This window comes from Desmodus rotundus, chromosome 8 (genome assembly GCF_022682495.2).
Source record: "Desmodus rotundus isolate HL8 chromosome 8, HLdesRot8A.1, whole genome shotgun sequence".
Taxonomy (NCBI): Eukaryota; Metazoa; Chordata; class Mammalia; order Chiroptera; family Phyllostomidae; genus Desmodus; species Desmodus rotundus.
The window spans coordinates 76,523,736-76,540,244 of NC_071394.1; positions in this window are offsets into that span (position 1 = coordinate 76,523,736).

Below are 16,509 nucleotides of genomic sequence, written 5' to 3' on the forward strand. Positions count from 1 at the left end.
CAAAACAAACAAGATAGCAAAGTACACCCAGAGACACTGAAATAAAGAACAAACTGACAGTAACCAGAGAGATAGTAGGGTTGGTGATAATGGTGGATATTAGGGAAAGGGCCATCGAAGAACATGTAACAAGGACACATGGACAAAGCCAAAATGGGTAAGTTCAAGGGTGGGAGACAGGCATAGGTGGGGCAGGGGGCATGGTGGGGTGAGAATGGAGACAACTGTACTTGAACAACAATAAAAAATAGAAATAAAAAAATAAAATAATGTATAATAAAGTAAAAAATATATCTGGAACATCAGAAAAAAGAAATAGATGTTTATTATCTTCCATTTCTGGAGATCAGAAGTCTGAAATCAGTTTCAAAGCACTAAAATCAAAATATAAATTGACCTACATTCATTCTTGAGGCCCTAGGGAAGAATATGTGTCCTTGCCATTTCCAGCTTCCAGAGGCTGTCTAGATCCCTTGGCTTGTGGCCCCCTCCTCCATCCTCAAAGCCAGTAGAGTAGTATCTTCTGCCCTGTCTGATCTCTACTTTCATATTCTATTTCTCACTCTGAGTCTCTATACAAGAACCCTTGCGATTATACTGGGCCTACCTGGATAATTCAGGACACTCTCCCCATTTCATGATCCTTAACTTAATCACATCTGCAAAGCCCCTTTTACCATGTAAGGTAACATATTCACAGGATCTAGGGATTAGGACACAGACACCTGTGGGGGGACACTATTGAGTTTACCACAGGGTACCAGGTGGGTCTTGAAGGAGATATAAGAGATCAGATAAGAATCAAAGATGTAAGGATCTTTTTTAACCAACAGAAACAAGTAAGGTAAAGATGAAAAATAATGGAACTGAAAAACCAGAAGATTCTAAGGAATAATATACATGTTAAAGTCTCCAAAGAAGACAAGAAATCTGCATAAAGTTCCCCTCAAGTCTTTGGCTGAATACTAATTTATGTATATATAGGTGAGACCTAAGAGGGTGGGTAAACAATTCCTGGAGCTCACATGCAGCTGAGAATCTCAACTGCAACTACAAGGTCCTCGAATTGAGCTTTCGGATGAGACCACATCCTTGTCTAATACCTTGATTGTAGCTCTGAGAGAGAACTTGAAACAGGGGCACCCAGACAAGTCACACCCAGGCTCTTGACCCACAGAAGCTGTGAGATAATAAATATGTATTGTTTTAAGTTGTTAGGGTTGGAGGTAATTTGTTACATAGCAAGAGATGACTCCTGTTGGCAATAGATAAGCTCCTATTACTCCTATACTACCACATGGCATTTTAATTATTTATATAACATCTCCCTCTTAAGGTTATTGATTCCCTCAGGCAGGGATCGCTGTGTGGCTCAGTGTCTAGCACGTGACTGGAACATCATTCAAAACAACTGATAATGGAACTGAACTGAATTGCACTATTTATCAAACGACCATCATGACCCAGGAGGAGCAGCTTGGCATAAAGTGGAGATAGACTGTCGTAGTTAAAATTTCCCCAGTTCACTCACTCACTGTGTGATCTTTAAAAAGAATTTTAATCTCCTACAAGTCTGTTTCCTTATGTGTAAAGAGAATTATAAAAGTGCCTACCGTTTTTGTAAGGCTTAGACAAATAAATGATTAGGTCTTAGAACAGTACCTGGCACACAGTGTTCAATGAATCTTAGATATTATTTCTTACATATTTCTGGGATCAATTGGATGAAGGAACTCAGGATGTATAATTTGTAAATGACATCAAATTTATGTGGATTGCAATGCTCTAAGTAGCAGTAATATATTCTTATATGCTAATTCCTTTCCACAAGCATTTTTAAACATCCAACTGTGTAGCGAGGTATTGCACTAGGTGTTGGGAGGAGAGATATGAGTAGGCCAGTCATTGTCCACAAAGAGATCTTCTTATTGTCCTCAAAGAGGTCAAAGAGCTGAACACATAAACCAACAAGTGGTATGTTGAAGCATTCAGAGGGTGCTCTGTGAGGACACAAACAGGTGGCACTTAAACTGGGGAAGGTTCCTAAATACAGTGACAATTGAGGTTTGCCTTAAATGACAAGCAAAATTACCCACATAGAGAAGAGGAAGGAGGGTGCACCAATGCTCAGGTATTAAGGCATGAAAACGTATGGTGGCCTCACAGAAATGCAAGAAGTTTGGTATGACTGGAACTTGGAGTCGGCATGGCCACAGCATGTTTCTCCAGTCCCAATACTACTTCTGACTCATGCTGAGGGAAGGGGAGCCTGGCATCTTTCCCACTGCCACCAGCCCCACAGTAGCCTTTCCTGATGTTTCTAATTTCCAAAATAAAGTTATAATTCTTCATATTTTAGAATGAAACAAAAACTGGTTATTTGCAAATGGATGAGAATTAAACTGGCACATATATATGTGTGCCGTAATGTAATAAAACAAAGAAAATGGGATAGGGAACATAGGGACATCCGACCTATGACTTAACAATGATAGCACTGCATGATAGAAATAGCAGTAGCCTTAATATATTGGGGAAAATTATTTTCCACCCAGAATTTTATATTCAGTGAAATTATTGATCAAATGTCAAAGTAAAATGAAGACATCTGCAGATAAATGGGGATTTAATAAAATTTACCTCCAAGTGTTCTTTGTTAGATTACTACCAGAGAATCTGCTCATGTAAAATTAGGCAGAGGTCAAGAAAAAAGAAAGAGTAAATACAAACCAGTACAGTAGAAAGAAAGGGCTTTGGCACAGACAGAAGAAGTATGGGGAACTCTGGGATGCTTGGATGAAGTCTCCAGGAAAAAAGAGCAGGAAAGGACAAGAGAGAGAGAGAGTTCTGGTGGGCATTTAGAAAAATAATTTAAGTATGTGTATTTAAAGTAGGGTAATATTTTTCTCCTTTTTTCATTCAAGAATTTTTCCCTGGCCCCTTGGACTTAACTATCTCCCACAGATGGCTAGAATTTTTTAGTGAAAGAATGCAGAGAAAAAGAATAAAGCTTATAGCATGCAAAATAGAATTATGCAGCAAGAAAATAATCTTGTAAACCCAGCTTCTCTCTTGAGGGAAAGTCCTCCTTCCTGTACCAGTCACTTTCACCCTACCAGGTGCCAGGCTTAGTCGCTGGGAACACAGAGGTTTCTGTGAGGCAGGACCCCAGGAAGAGGGAGATAGTGGGGAGAAGTATACTGGAAGGAAAGGAACTGAGTGGTTAAGAAGATTCATTATTTCCCTCTGGAAGAGAACAGAGATGTAGCAGTAGCTTAGCTCACTCCTTCATCCTGGATAAGAACCCTGGGCTGCCCCACACCAAGCAGGCAATGGAGATGCTCCCTTGGTAGGAGAGCTTGATTTAGCATTGATAAAACTGGGTGTGTTTACCCAAGAAATGAGAGGCTCCTGAAAGGGAATTGTTCAACTTACTGGATCAAACTTAGCTTTAAATGAACGTGGACATTTTATTAATTTCCTCCTATTCCCCAGTGAGCAGGGACCTAGAAGGATGGCCTGACTGGATATACTCAAAATAAATATTCCCCATGTATCTAAGTCACAATACTAAAGTTTTGTGACCTGCTTCATGCTGCATACAGATCTTTTAGTTTCCAAGATGGGCTCCTGCATGTGATTAAAATATAATCATTTCCTTTCCCTTCACTGTTTCCATTAACTTTATTTTTTCTCTCACCTCCATCACTACTACATGATAAAACAGATGGAATTAGTGCAACTGTACCACTGTTTGAATGAAATGAAAATTTAAATTCTCCAAAGATATTTGGTGTTTAGGAACAGTGTATGAAAACTCAACACGAATAAATATTCCATCCCGCCCTCCTCTTTTCAGTCAGGAGGCAATATTTCTACCTAGGGCTGGTACTCATGATCCAAAACAAAAGACAACCCTCTCCCTAAAATCTGGCAAAAAACAGGCTGCAAGTGTAGTATGATAAGCAATGATCTCACTATGTATATTGCACATGTGTACAAAAGCACCAGATATTTCCATCTGTCCATCTTTATCTGCAGCAAATTGATTTCACAACTTGTACAGATGTTAAATGCCAAGCCCATGTTAAAATGTTTGCCAATCTTGCTAAGCCTCAAAATATCTTTCCAAACAATGGGAAAATGTGGAGTCAAAGAGTCCCATAGAGGAAAAACAGCCCCGTGGTAAAGAGAGAGGGGCATCCATGCCTTCCTTTATAAAGTGGTTCAAGACTCCCCTCTGCCAGGCACCCGGCTCCGTGCTCAGCATGCACTCGAGATTAAATGCACAATGCAGGTCCTGCCCTGAGAGCATCCAGTCCAAGTTGGGGCAGAGGAGGACCAGGTACCTGTGAGGGTGCAGAGGGTGTTGAGTGAACAATCACACAACATTCACTGAAAAACAGTTCCTCTGAGCCATACGGGTTAGAGAATGAGGGGTTCTGATTCATTAAATCATCCAATTAGTCTATATGAATAGGCAATTTTTAGTCAGAATTTAAAACTTAACAGTGAACTAATGAACAAAAGGTGTTACTGAGTTGTCAGGAATCATTTTAGCGGCCATCCTCATTTGAACACCAGGTTCCCCTTGACAATGTGGCCTCTTCCCTTTCTCAGCACTGTTCCTGGTTCTCTGAGGACTTCTCGTTCTTGGCTCCTTAGAAGGGCTCTCTTCCCTTTCCTGCACCTCATGTGGGCCCTCCAAGGCTTGGCTTCTTCCCACGCCCTTCTCTCCACACTCCCTCTGTGAGCACACATGTCTCTGGCCTCAAGCTCTGATCAGTATTGGGAGTATAGCCAAACCCACATCTTCGCCTGACCTATCACCTCCATCCAGTTTCCTGTCTCCACGCCCAGCCTGGCTGTTTCTCTGCACAGCAATCTATACCTAGTGATCCCACCATCACTTGAAACTCAGCTCTTCCAAAAGTGAGCTCACTCTCTTTATATTCCACACTGGCTTCTTTTCCCTCTGTCTGTAGTTCTAGCACCAACATGTTCTGTTTTTGAATAAACCACACAGGCCGTCCTCCTGGGTCCCCACTCACTCAGGGAGATTTAATATGTCCACATTTATTTACGGCTACACTTGACCTCAGAAGTTTAACAATTGCTTTCAGTTTGTTTCCTCAACATAAAAATGGAGGTACTGACAATTGGCTGCAGGACCAACGGTAGGATCCAAAAACATAACATATACAAAAGCATATGAAGAGCAAAAGTCATGCAAGAATAAGATGTTAGCTGGTAGCTGATAAATGTTTAAGTATTTTTTTCATGCAGGAGGTTATTGTCATACATATATACCAGTATAATAAACAGAATTTTGTAGGCTGAATGGAAAACAAATTGGTACAGCTTAGTACCCAGAAAAGTGTAAGATAGTATTTATTTTTGGAACAACAAAATGTAGGATTAAGAGAAGATTTTAACCATCTCTCAGAAACCTTCAAGAAAGACACATATACAGATGCACACATTTGCTGTATATCACAGTTAAGTATGACTGTAAAATTATATAACCACATGTCAGAATTGCTTCCCTTTTCTCCTACTCCCGGCTATATTTCTTCTCTGGTTTTATACACTGTGGACTAGGAATGTCCTAAGACTAAAGTCCCCCAGGCACATACTGCACACCCTGGCTTGAAATCTAGAGACAAGAAATGAAAGTCATGAATCTGTGAATGACCTGGGGCTGGGCCTAGGGGATAGGTACCATCTTCCTGGCCTCTCAGCTATGCAAACACTACGTGAATGGACCTGGGTCCTCTCCACCTTTATGTATGTCTGCTCTGATTAGCTCATCTGTTCTGTCTGTGACTCCTGCCATCACCAAACCCTCCACATACTTGAGAGAACACAGGATATTCCAGTCCTTATCACAAACCAGATGCTTTGGGTCAGGGGTAGGAACCAGACTTGGCTCTTGAGTGAATTTCATAGGGCCTGTGGGGCAAAGTAGCAAGAAGTTGCAAAAAAAATGTTAACATTTGCACTCTCTTGGAAAAGTGTGAGAGGCCACAAACAGTGTGTCTACTTCTCTCTGGCTCACTATTTTTCTCTTTTTTCACTCTGTTCCTATTTCTGGGGGGTTGTTTTTCATCAGTCCAGACGCTTTGCCTATAGGTTTTTGTGTGTCCATATTTTTGTAGTTTTCATTACTTTTGGGTGGGACAGGGGTACTGAAGAACTCTCAACTGGGAATAGTGTAGAAATGGGATAGGTTATGGCTTTTCCATGGAGAGTTCTCATTTCCCATTTCTACTGAAAAGATACTGAGGGCTCTGATTTTTTTTTTTTTAACTGCGTCTTCAGCCCTTAGAACACCTTAGAATTTCCATCCTCCAGGTTCTCTGGACAAAATACCTGCACCCCCACACACTCACACCTTGGACCTATACCTTAATCCACAGCAATTTGACATCTGTCCCTAGTACTCTGCTGAAACTGTTGCATTATTTCCTATCCTTCAACTGTCAGATCTTGGTGCTTTTATTTTTAGTCTGTATTTCACTTACCCTCTCTCGATCTCATTCTCTCCTAAGTGCTGTTGTTTCCCCTTTTTTCTATAACTTCTCAATTGCCTTTCTTCTGCCCAGCAACTGAATTTCTCATATTTGTTCTTAGATACTTTTTCTTCTCAGATAGTTTTTCTTCTCATTTACACTATATGTTTGAGCTCATGTGTCCATTTACTCAAATTCAACTAAAACTGGCTGTATAGTTGCCAGACTCCCATGATCTATTGCTAAGTTTGACTTAACTCTTGTCAGAAAGCACTGTGGGTTTCTTCCCATCTGAGATGCTCACTGTTACAAGGAAATGCTCCTGTATTGTAAATGTTATTCTTGGCATGTGATCTTTAAAACTTAACTGGGACCGCTGATTCATGGGTAGGTCTCAGACATTCTAATCTAAGTGTTGGTATGAGGTGTTTTGACCTTATCTTTTTATCCTTAAAGGATTTTTGGAATCACATGTTTCAAGAACTGAATTATATGACCCAAACTCTATTACATCCTTATCTCTAAATGAGAAATGGAAGGCATGATAAACTCTAGGGGCAGATCCTTAGAATTCTGAAAAATAAGCAAACAAAGCCCCCCAAACCCTTATTTTTATTTTCGGAAAGAGGTTACAAGCTTTATACAAATACCTCTAAGTAGCATTTGTTTGATTTCAGTCCTCTAGAAATGCACAATGCAGAAATGAAAGTGAGAACTGTGAGACTGTAAAACTGTGAAAATTGCTTTTATGCGTGGATTATAAGCACAATCTCATTAATAGAAGTCCAGATGGTTACCCTCCTCTTTAGCACATAGCTCATATTAGCTATCAAGGAAAGAACTGCTCTACTAAGGCTGTTTTCAGTATATCTAAGACAGCAGTATATATTAATAATGCTAACAGTGAACACTTACAGAGTGTTCATTATGTGCCAGACACAATGATAAGAGCTTTTCATGCTCATTTAACCCTCACAAAAACTCTTTAAAGTGGATTATATTATTAGGCCTATTTTATATATAGAAAACTGAAACTCTGAAATTTTAAGTAATCTGCTCAACATCACCAAAAACACTGTAATTCCTGTTCATAAGATCAGTACAAAGTACTTAGAAAATATATTACACATTTTCTATTTGTTAATATTTATGTCTAGTTTTTTCTGCCAAATCATACAGGTGTGCATATATTTGAAGTATCTGTTAAATCCCATTTGTTTCTAAAAAACCAAACAATTAAAAACATTCTGTGTATACATCAGAAGGATAGTTTTAAATCATTATACTATAATGTTTGATTTGCTTTTCAAAGTAAGGTAAAAATATCTCAAAATGATGGATTTTAATTCAATTATACCATATAATTTTAATTTGGTCCTGGAAAGCTGGGCTACTAGGTACTCAAGAGTCAATAATCACTGAATTATATGTTTCATAATCATATAAAATTGCAAACAAAAGATATATGATTAAGGTTTGAACATGTAAAGAATAACTCATTACTTCAGTAAACAAATAAATATTTGAAGATTGTTATAGGGACTTCCAGATTCACCACTGAAATGCAAGGAACTTGGAAGTTGTTACTCCAAAATTTGCAACAAGAAAAAGCTGCTCAAACTGAGAATCAGTGACTTTTCTTGGACTTACCAGAGAAATTAGGTTGTAGGACAGTCACCCTGAAATCTGGAGTATAGGTGAGTCCAGGCACTTCCAGTCAAAAATCTGCTTACTTGGACCAAAGTCCCAAGAGCTATAAACTGGTAAGGAAACTTAAATGGTAATTTTGATGAATTTTTGAAGGCTGGGTGTTTTATGGAAAGGAAACCGTTGGGGGCCCAGATATTGTGACTGAAACAAGCCCCCTCCCCTGGGGTCTTTCTGTCACTATGAGTTCTTTGCCCATAGCCAGGTGTTAGGACTTGTAGCTCTCAGTGCCAGAGTTTGGTGAAACAGAAAGGAACTATTTATTCAAAAGTTATACAGGTTTAGAGTAATGGAGGAATGTCATCACTAAAATCCCAAAGTCCCTTTAAAACAACCACAAACACACACAAACAATCCTGCCTTCCCCCTCTTTGCCCAACCAGGCCAGTGAGGGGACCATATCTCAGGAAAAAGAAACAGAAGTCCATAGCTCAGCTAGACGCCTAGTTCCTCCCAGTAATCCGTGGTCAGCTGGGCAGGCCTCCAGCAGTCCCCAGCACCATCAGCTGTGTCCCTGTGATCTTCAGTTCATAAGCCAAAACCACATGACACCTTCTCATGGCCCACCAGCGAGAGTCCTTTCACCCTTTCTTTCCTGCACGGTCTCACATTACCCCCGCCCCACATGGTGGCCACCTTTACTTTAAATCCCAGCCTGGAACCTCTTCCATAACCCCATTTCCAACTGCTCCCACAATCAGCTACACCTGCCAGCACTCCCATATTTTCAGCCTTTCTTGGTTGTCATAGATAGTCCCAGCAGGTGTGGCCCCATGGCATGAAGCGAACCATCTCCAAGCTCTCACACAGGTGTAGTAAGGGGAGCTGCCTCCCAGTTACATCATGGGTTTACGTCATGCATATCTTTCTGGCTCCACTCAGGCCGGATGTTAGCCTGCTGTTATCAATATGCAAAATAACTTTCAATGGCCCTGCCTCATGTCTCCCTTACCCCATCCAGGCTTATGGGGGATATCCTATATTCCCCAACACCTCAAGTTCTGGACCTCATTACAAAATCTCTCTAGGGGGGTCATGGGACCTCCCAGCCTACACCCCATTAAAAGTGTAGGTGAGCATCAGCATGAGAAACTCCTGGGAACCACAATCTTAGAGGAACCCCTACACTTGTGTGGGCTACAGCAATCCTACCAAATTTGCACTGTGAAGATCTGTGAAAGATCCCTTAGTGCCTCTGGAAGGAAGGGGTGAGGGCCATAAAACTGAGATATATCCAGATCAATTTGCATAACAAAGGTCTTACTCTCCAGGGGAAAATACTTTGACAGAGCTTGATAAATGGCCTGAGCAAGAGTTAGCCTTCCTGTCTCACCTAAGAGGAAAAAGAATAAACACAGTCAATAGGAGTCAAGCTTCAAGAAAATTAACTAGGAATGCTGCAGCAGGGAAGGGAAGATGGGGCAAGGGAAAATAAAAAGCTATACAGCAGAGTTAAGTCTATGACAGTCATAGTCCCTGACGCAGGTCCACCAAAACACGGCAATTTAACCATAAAGCTAACAGTGCTCTTCCTCACCATACCATACCCCATACCAACTGGGCTGACATACTAAGATCATTAAAGCTGAAAAATCTACAAGACACAGACTCTCTCTGAGAAGCACTTACAGAAACCCAAAGGAAAGAGGGGAGACAAACTCCTAGCCATACTGACATAAATCTTCATACTAAAGATCTGCTTACCTCAATTCTTAGATGCATCATGTGGGATTTCCAACAAAAATTATGACATTCTAAAAGACAAGTAAAACACAGTCTGAATAGAAAAATCAAGCATCAGAATAAGACTCAGATATGTCAGAGTTCTTGGAATTGTCTGAGTGGGAATTTAAAATAATCTGATTAGCAAGTAAGGGCTCTAATGGAAAAGGACGTCAAATACAAGAACAGATGGGTAATTAAGCAGAATAGAAACTCTTTAAAAAGAATCAAAAGGAAATAGTAGAAGTCAAAAACACTGTAAAAAAAAAAAAAAGTAAAATGTCTTTGGTGGACACATCAGTAGACCGGACATGCCTGAGGAAAGAATCTGTGAATTTGAATATATGTTAGTAGAAACTTTGCAAACTCATATGAAAAGAGAAAAAAATGAAAACAATGCAACAAAATAACCAAGAACTGTGGAAAATTACAAAAGATTTAACACATGCCAAAGGAAGGGGGGGGGAAAGAGAAAGAAGAAGAAAAACATATTTGAAGTAATAATGACTGAGAATTTTTCAACGTTAATGACAGACACCACGCTACAGACCCAGGAAGCTCAGAGAAGACTAAGCAGTATAAATAACAAAAAACTTTACATAGGCATATCATTCATATCCAAATTGAAGAAACCAAAGAGAAAAAGAAAACCTTGAAAGATGCTAGATGAAAAATATACCTTACCTACAGAGGAGCAAGACTAAGAATGACATACTACTTCTCTTTGGAAGCTATGCAAACAAGAGAATGGATTAAAATATTTAAAACATTGATGAGTTCTGGCTAAGATGGAGGTGTAGGTAGAAACCCTTCACTTCTTTGCACAACATAAAGGAAAAAAACCAACCAACCTAAAATCAATAAACAACCAGAAGTACCAGAAAATCAAACTGTATGGAATTCCTACAACCACTTAAAGAGTCAAACAGAACAACCAGACCAGTAAGGCGGCAACCACACAGGCCGATTCAGAAAAATCCAGGTGAGGTGATGGACAGGGCTGGTGGGGCTGGCGGCCGCCAGGCAGCAGGCTGCATGAGAGGGGCTGACTTAAGGGGAAACTGAGACTCAGAGGTGGCTGTGGACTATGGCGATGGGAGAAACTCGCAGTCTCACATGAGAGAGTTCGAGTTTGTTGAAAAGTGTTCTAGAGACAAGCAGGCAAGTTGCATTGTTCCCTCTCTGGCCCCTCCCCCACAGGCAGTGCCACAGTGCAGCAAGGAGGTTTGCCCTGCCCAGGTGAATACCTAAGGCCCCGCCCCCTTACAACTTATCAGGGGCCCCAAGCAAACAAATAGGGCCAAAATGAAAGAACAGAGCAAAACCTCAGAAAGAGTTAGTGAGGAGGATATAGTCAACCTATCTGATGGAGAATTTAAAGCCCTAGTAATCAAAATGCTTACAGAACTGATTGAGCTTGGTCGAAAAAATGAAAGAATAAGTGAAAGATACCCAAAATGAAATAAAGCAAAATATTCAGGGAACCAACAGTGACAGGAAGGAAATCAGGACTCAAGTCAACAGTTTGGAACAAAAGGAAGAAATAAACATCCAACTGGAACACAGTGAAGAAACAAGAATCCAAAAAAAATGAAGAGAGGCTGAGGAATCTCTGGGACAACCTGAAACATTCCAATATCTGAATTATAGGGATGCCAGAAGGAGAACAGCAGCAAGAAATTGAAAACTTATTTGAACAAGTAATGAAGGAAAACTTCCCCAATCTGGCAAAGGAAATAGACTTCCAGGAAGTCCAGGAAGCCCAGAGAGTCCCAAAGAAGTTGGACCCAAAGAGGAACACACCAAGGCATATCATCATCAAGTTACCCAAGATTAAAGAGAAGGAGAGAATCTTCAAAGCAGCAAGAGAAAAGGACACAGTTACCTACAAATGAGTTCCCATTAGACTATCAGCTGATTTCTCAAAAGAAACCTTGCAGGCAAGAATGGGCTAGAAAGAAGTGTTTGAAGTCATGAAGGGCAAGGACCTACAGCCAAGAATACTCTGTCCAGCAAAGCTATCATTTAGAATGGAAGGGAAGATAAAGTGCTTCCCAGATAAGGTCAAGTTAAAGGAGTTCATCATCACCAAGCCATCATTATGTGAAATGTTAGAGGGACTTATCTAAGAAAGAGAAGATAAAAAATATGAACAGTAAAATGACAACAAATTCACAACTATCAACAAATGAACCTAAAAAATAAAAGAAAGAAAAACAATGAAAACAAAAACTAAGTAAAACATTGAGCCCTGCCTGGGTGGATCAGTTGATTAGAGTATCATCCAGATACACCAAGGTTGAGAGTTTGATCCCTGGTCAGGGCACATATAAGAAGCAACCAATGAATGTATAAATAAATGGAACAACAAAGCAACCTCTCTCTCTCTCTCTCCCCCTTCCTCTCTCTAAAATCAATACATTAAAAACATGTAATATATTAAAAAATAAGACATTAAAAATGTTGAAACAAAACCCCCACTAACCTAGAATTCCAGATTCATTAAAATTATCCTTAAAAATGAAGGAGAAATAAGACTTTCAGACAGGGAAAAATATATGAAGTTAGTACTAACATGAAGTCTCCAGAACAAGGAATATTATCAGTGATAAAGAGGGGTATTACATAATTATGAGAGGGTCATTTTTGCATGAAAACATGAAAAAATATTTTGTATTTAAAAAAGTGAAAGTAGAACATACATAAATTTGTGGTATGCTATAAAAGCAGTGCTTAAGAGGGAAGTTTTTAGTACTAAATGAATGTTAGAAAAAGAAGAAAAATCTAAAATCAGTACCTAAACTTCCACCTTAAGTAATTAAAGAGGAGCATTTAAAGCTTAAAGCAAACAGAAAAAAAATAATTAAAAAAATTAGAGCAGAAATCAATGAAATTGAAAACACAAAACAATAGAGAAAACTCATCAAAATGAGATTCTGGTTCTTTAAAAAGACCAATAAAATTGATAAGCTTCTAGCTGAGTTACCCAAGAAAACAAGAGAGAAGACACAAATTACCGACATTTGAAATGAAAGAGAAATAATGATGACTGATTCAATGCATGTTAGAAGAATTATAAAGGATTACTATGAACAACTCCATGCCCACAAATTTGATAATATAGATGAAATAGACCAATGTCTTGAAAGACACAAACAAAATTTACTCATGGAGAAATATATAACCTGACTAACCCAATATCTATTAAAGAAATTGAATTGATAATGAAAAATCTTCCAAAAATAAAGCATCAGGTCTAGATGGTTTTATCTATAAATACTCTACATTTAAGGTAAAAATTCTACCAATTTTCCACTATCCCTTCCAGGAAATATAGTCATAGGGAATTTTCTAACTTTTTTTAATGAGACTAGCATTACCCTAATATCAAACCCAACTAAATATATTACAAGAAAACTATTGACCAATATTTCTCATTAGCATAGATATAAAGACCCTAAACAAAATAATAGCAAATCAAGTCCAACAATAAATAAAAAGAATTATATATCCAAGTGGGTTATATTCTAGTTATGTAAGGCTTGTTCAACATTTGAAAATTAATCAATGTAATCCACCATGTCACAAGCTAAAGAAAAGATATTATTATACAAATTATTTAAAATGTATGAAAAAAACTCATTGAAGCTGAGGAGGGAGGTGACCACGTAGATAACTTTGGAAATGAGTGGAGCCTGTGTAAAAGTAACAGCAATTAACTCTACCTGGTAGTGTACTCTCATTGATAAAGTTGTTTTCCTGGGAGTATGGTTAACAATTCTGACACCGCTATCTGTGTACACTAGAATTGAACAAGTAATGGACTGTGAATGATGGCAGTTGAGATTCTCACTGTTGAAGTGGGAGGTTGCGAATGAGCAAGGAGTGGAAGCTAGAATATTGCATGTAGCAAGGATTAGAGTGGGAAAAATCAATATCAACTAAAATTCACACATTGATAGTTACATATATGTTTGTATATAAAGAAGTTAGGGCACACACACAAACTTCCTTATTCAGGAAGCTAAGCAGGTTTAGAAACAATGACCACTAGGAGCAATGAGCTTTCCAATGACAAGACTAGAGATCCTTAGGATTGGGAAATAATACAATAATGAATAAATAATAATACAAGAATAAACTGTTTTGCAAACTCACAACTGTAAACCTACTTATGCCCCACCCTATACAAGTTGAGCCTGCAGCATCTTGTAGGGCCAGCAAATAGGAATGGCTTTAAAAAAAAAAAGTAAAACCACTGACATGAGTGGGAGAATGTGAAAGGGGCACAGGAATGAACTGAAACAGCTTCCAGTGGGCGATGCTTTGAGCTACACTTTGAGCTACGGAATAAAGTAGTTGTGAAAGTGGATTACATAAATCTTGCGTATGTATATAGAAATATGTATTTTTATGTGTGTGTGTATCTATGTATAAATAACTTAAAGTAAAAAGAGTCCACACTGATATAAATACATGATTTGAAAAACTAAAATTAGAGAAGACAAATCTTTTTTTAATTTTTAAAAATATATTTTATTGATTATGCTATTAGAGTTGTCCCATTTTCCCCCTTTATTCCCTATGCCCTGCACACCCCCTCCCACCTGCACTCCCCTCTTTAGTCCATGAAGTCGCACATATAAGTTCTTTGGCCTCTATATTTCCTATACTATTCTTAACCTCCCCCTATTTTTCTACCTACCATTTATGCTACTTATTCTCTGTACCTTTCCCCCCTCTCTCCCCCTCCCAGTCCCCCTCTGATAACCCTCTATGTGATCTCCATTTCTGTTATTCTGTTCCTGTTCTAGTTGTTTCCTTCATTTTTGTTGTTGTTGTTTTTAGGTTCGTTTGTTAATAGCTGTGAGTTTGTTGTCATTTTACTGTTCATAGTTTTTTATCTTCTCTTTCTTAGATAAGTCCCTCTAACATTTCACATAATGATGGCTTGGTGATGATGAACTCCTTTAACTTGACCTTATCTGGGAAGCACTTTATCTTCCTTTCCATTCTAAATGATAGCTTTGCTGGACAGAGTATTCTTGGCTGTAGATCCTTGCCCTTCATGACTTCAAACACTTCTTTCCAGCCCATTCTTGCCTGCAAGGTTTCTTTTGAGAAATCAGCTGATAGTCTAATGGGAACTCATTTGTAGGTAACTGTGTCCTTTTCTCTTGCTGCTTTGAAGATTCTCTCCTTCTCTTTAATCTTGGGTAATGTAATTATGATGTGTCTTGGTGTATTCCTCCTTGGGTCCAACTTCTTTGGGACTCTCTAGGCTTCCTGGACTTCCTGGAAGTCTATTTCCTTTGCCAGACTGGGGAAGTTCTCCTTCATTATTTTTTCAAACAAGTTTTCACTTTCTTGCTCTTCCTCTTCTCCTTCTGGCACCCCTATGATTTGGATGTTGGAATGTTTAAAGATGTCCTGGAGGTTGCTAAGCCTCTCCTCGTTTTTTTGAATTCTTGTTTCTTCATTCTGTTCTGGTTGAATGTCTATTTCTTCCTTTTGTTCCAAACTATTGACTTGAGTCCTGGTTTCCTTCCTGTCACCGTTGGTTCCCTGTAGATTTTTCATTATTTCACATAATGCAACCTTCATTGCTACCTGGGTGTTTTTTAAGCTGTTGAAGTACCCAGTGAGTTTCTGGAGCATTCTGATAACCAGTGTTTTGAACTGTGCATCTGTGCATCTGATAGGTTGGTTATCTCCTCATCACTTAGTTGTATTTTTTCTGGAGCTTTGATCTGTTCTTTCATTTGCATTTCTTTTTTTTGTCTTGGCACGCCCGTTATGAAGTAAGGGGCTGAGCCTTAGGTGTTCACCAGGCAGGGGAACCAACATTGTTACAAGCTACGTTGTGAAGCTGTATGTGGGGGAGGGGTCCGAGAGGGAGCAGTGCCACTTGCTCTACTCTCTGTTGGTTTTCAGTCACTTCCCCCACTATCCACAATCAAATTGGGCCTTTCTGGTGCTGGTTCCTGGGTGGGTGCGTTTGTGTATGTTCTAGGACCCTGTGGGTCTCTCCAATGAACTCTCCTGTGAGGCTGGGAGTTTCTCCCACTGTCGTCTCAACCCCCACAGGTGTTTTCAATCAGAGATTTGAGGCTTTATTTCCCCACAGTGGAACCCTGGGCTGTGCATGAGAAGACAAATCTTTGCAGTCAAATCCAAAAAAACTTTTTTTTAGTATAGAATTTAGTTAATAATAAAAATCAATATTGGCTTGTTGATATCTTAATAATAGGAACACTGTGGGCATGAGAACCCATGGAAGGTACATTACTTCAAAAGGAGTCAGTTTGACCATGGCATTTCTCCAGCAATACTCCACCACTCAGGGCCAGGCACAGAGAGGGCTCAGAGATGGTTTCATTCAGGGTTGGGGACTTTCCAGGCAATAGTATGGCAATAGTTAAGAGGGAAAGAGAATGGAGGAAATGTAAAATTACATCATTTTGAATGAATCATAGAATTTAAGTCAGGTGAGTTCAAAAAAGGTCCCCGGGAAGACTGATGGATCATAAGGAAGGTAGTGTGGTTAGTGGATGGGTATCTCACTGAG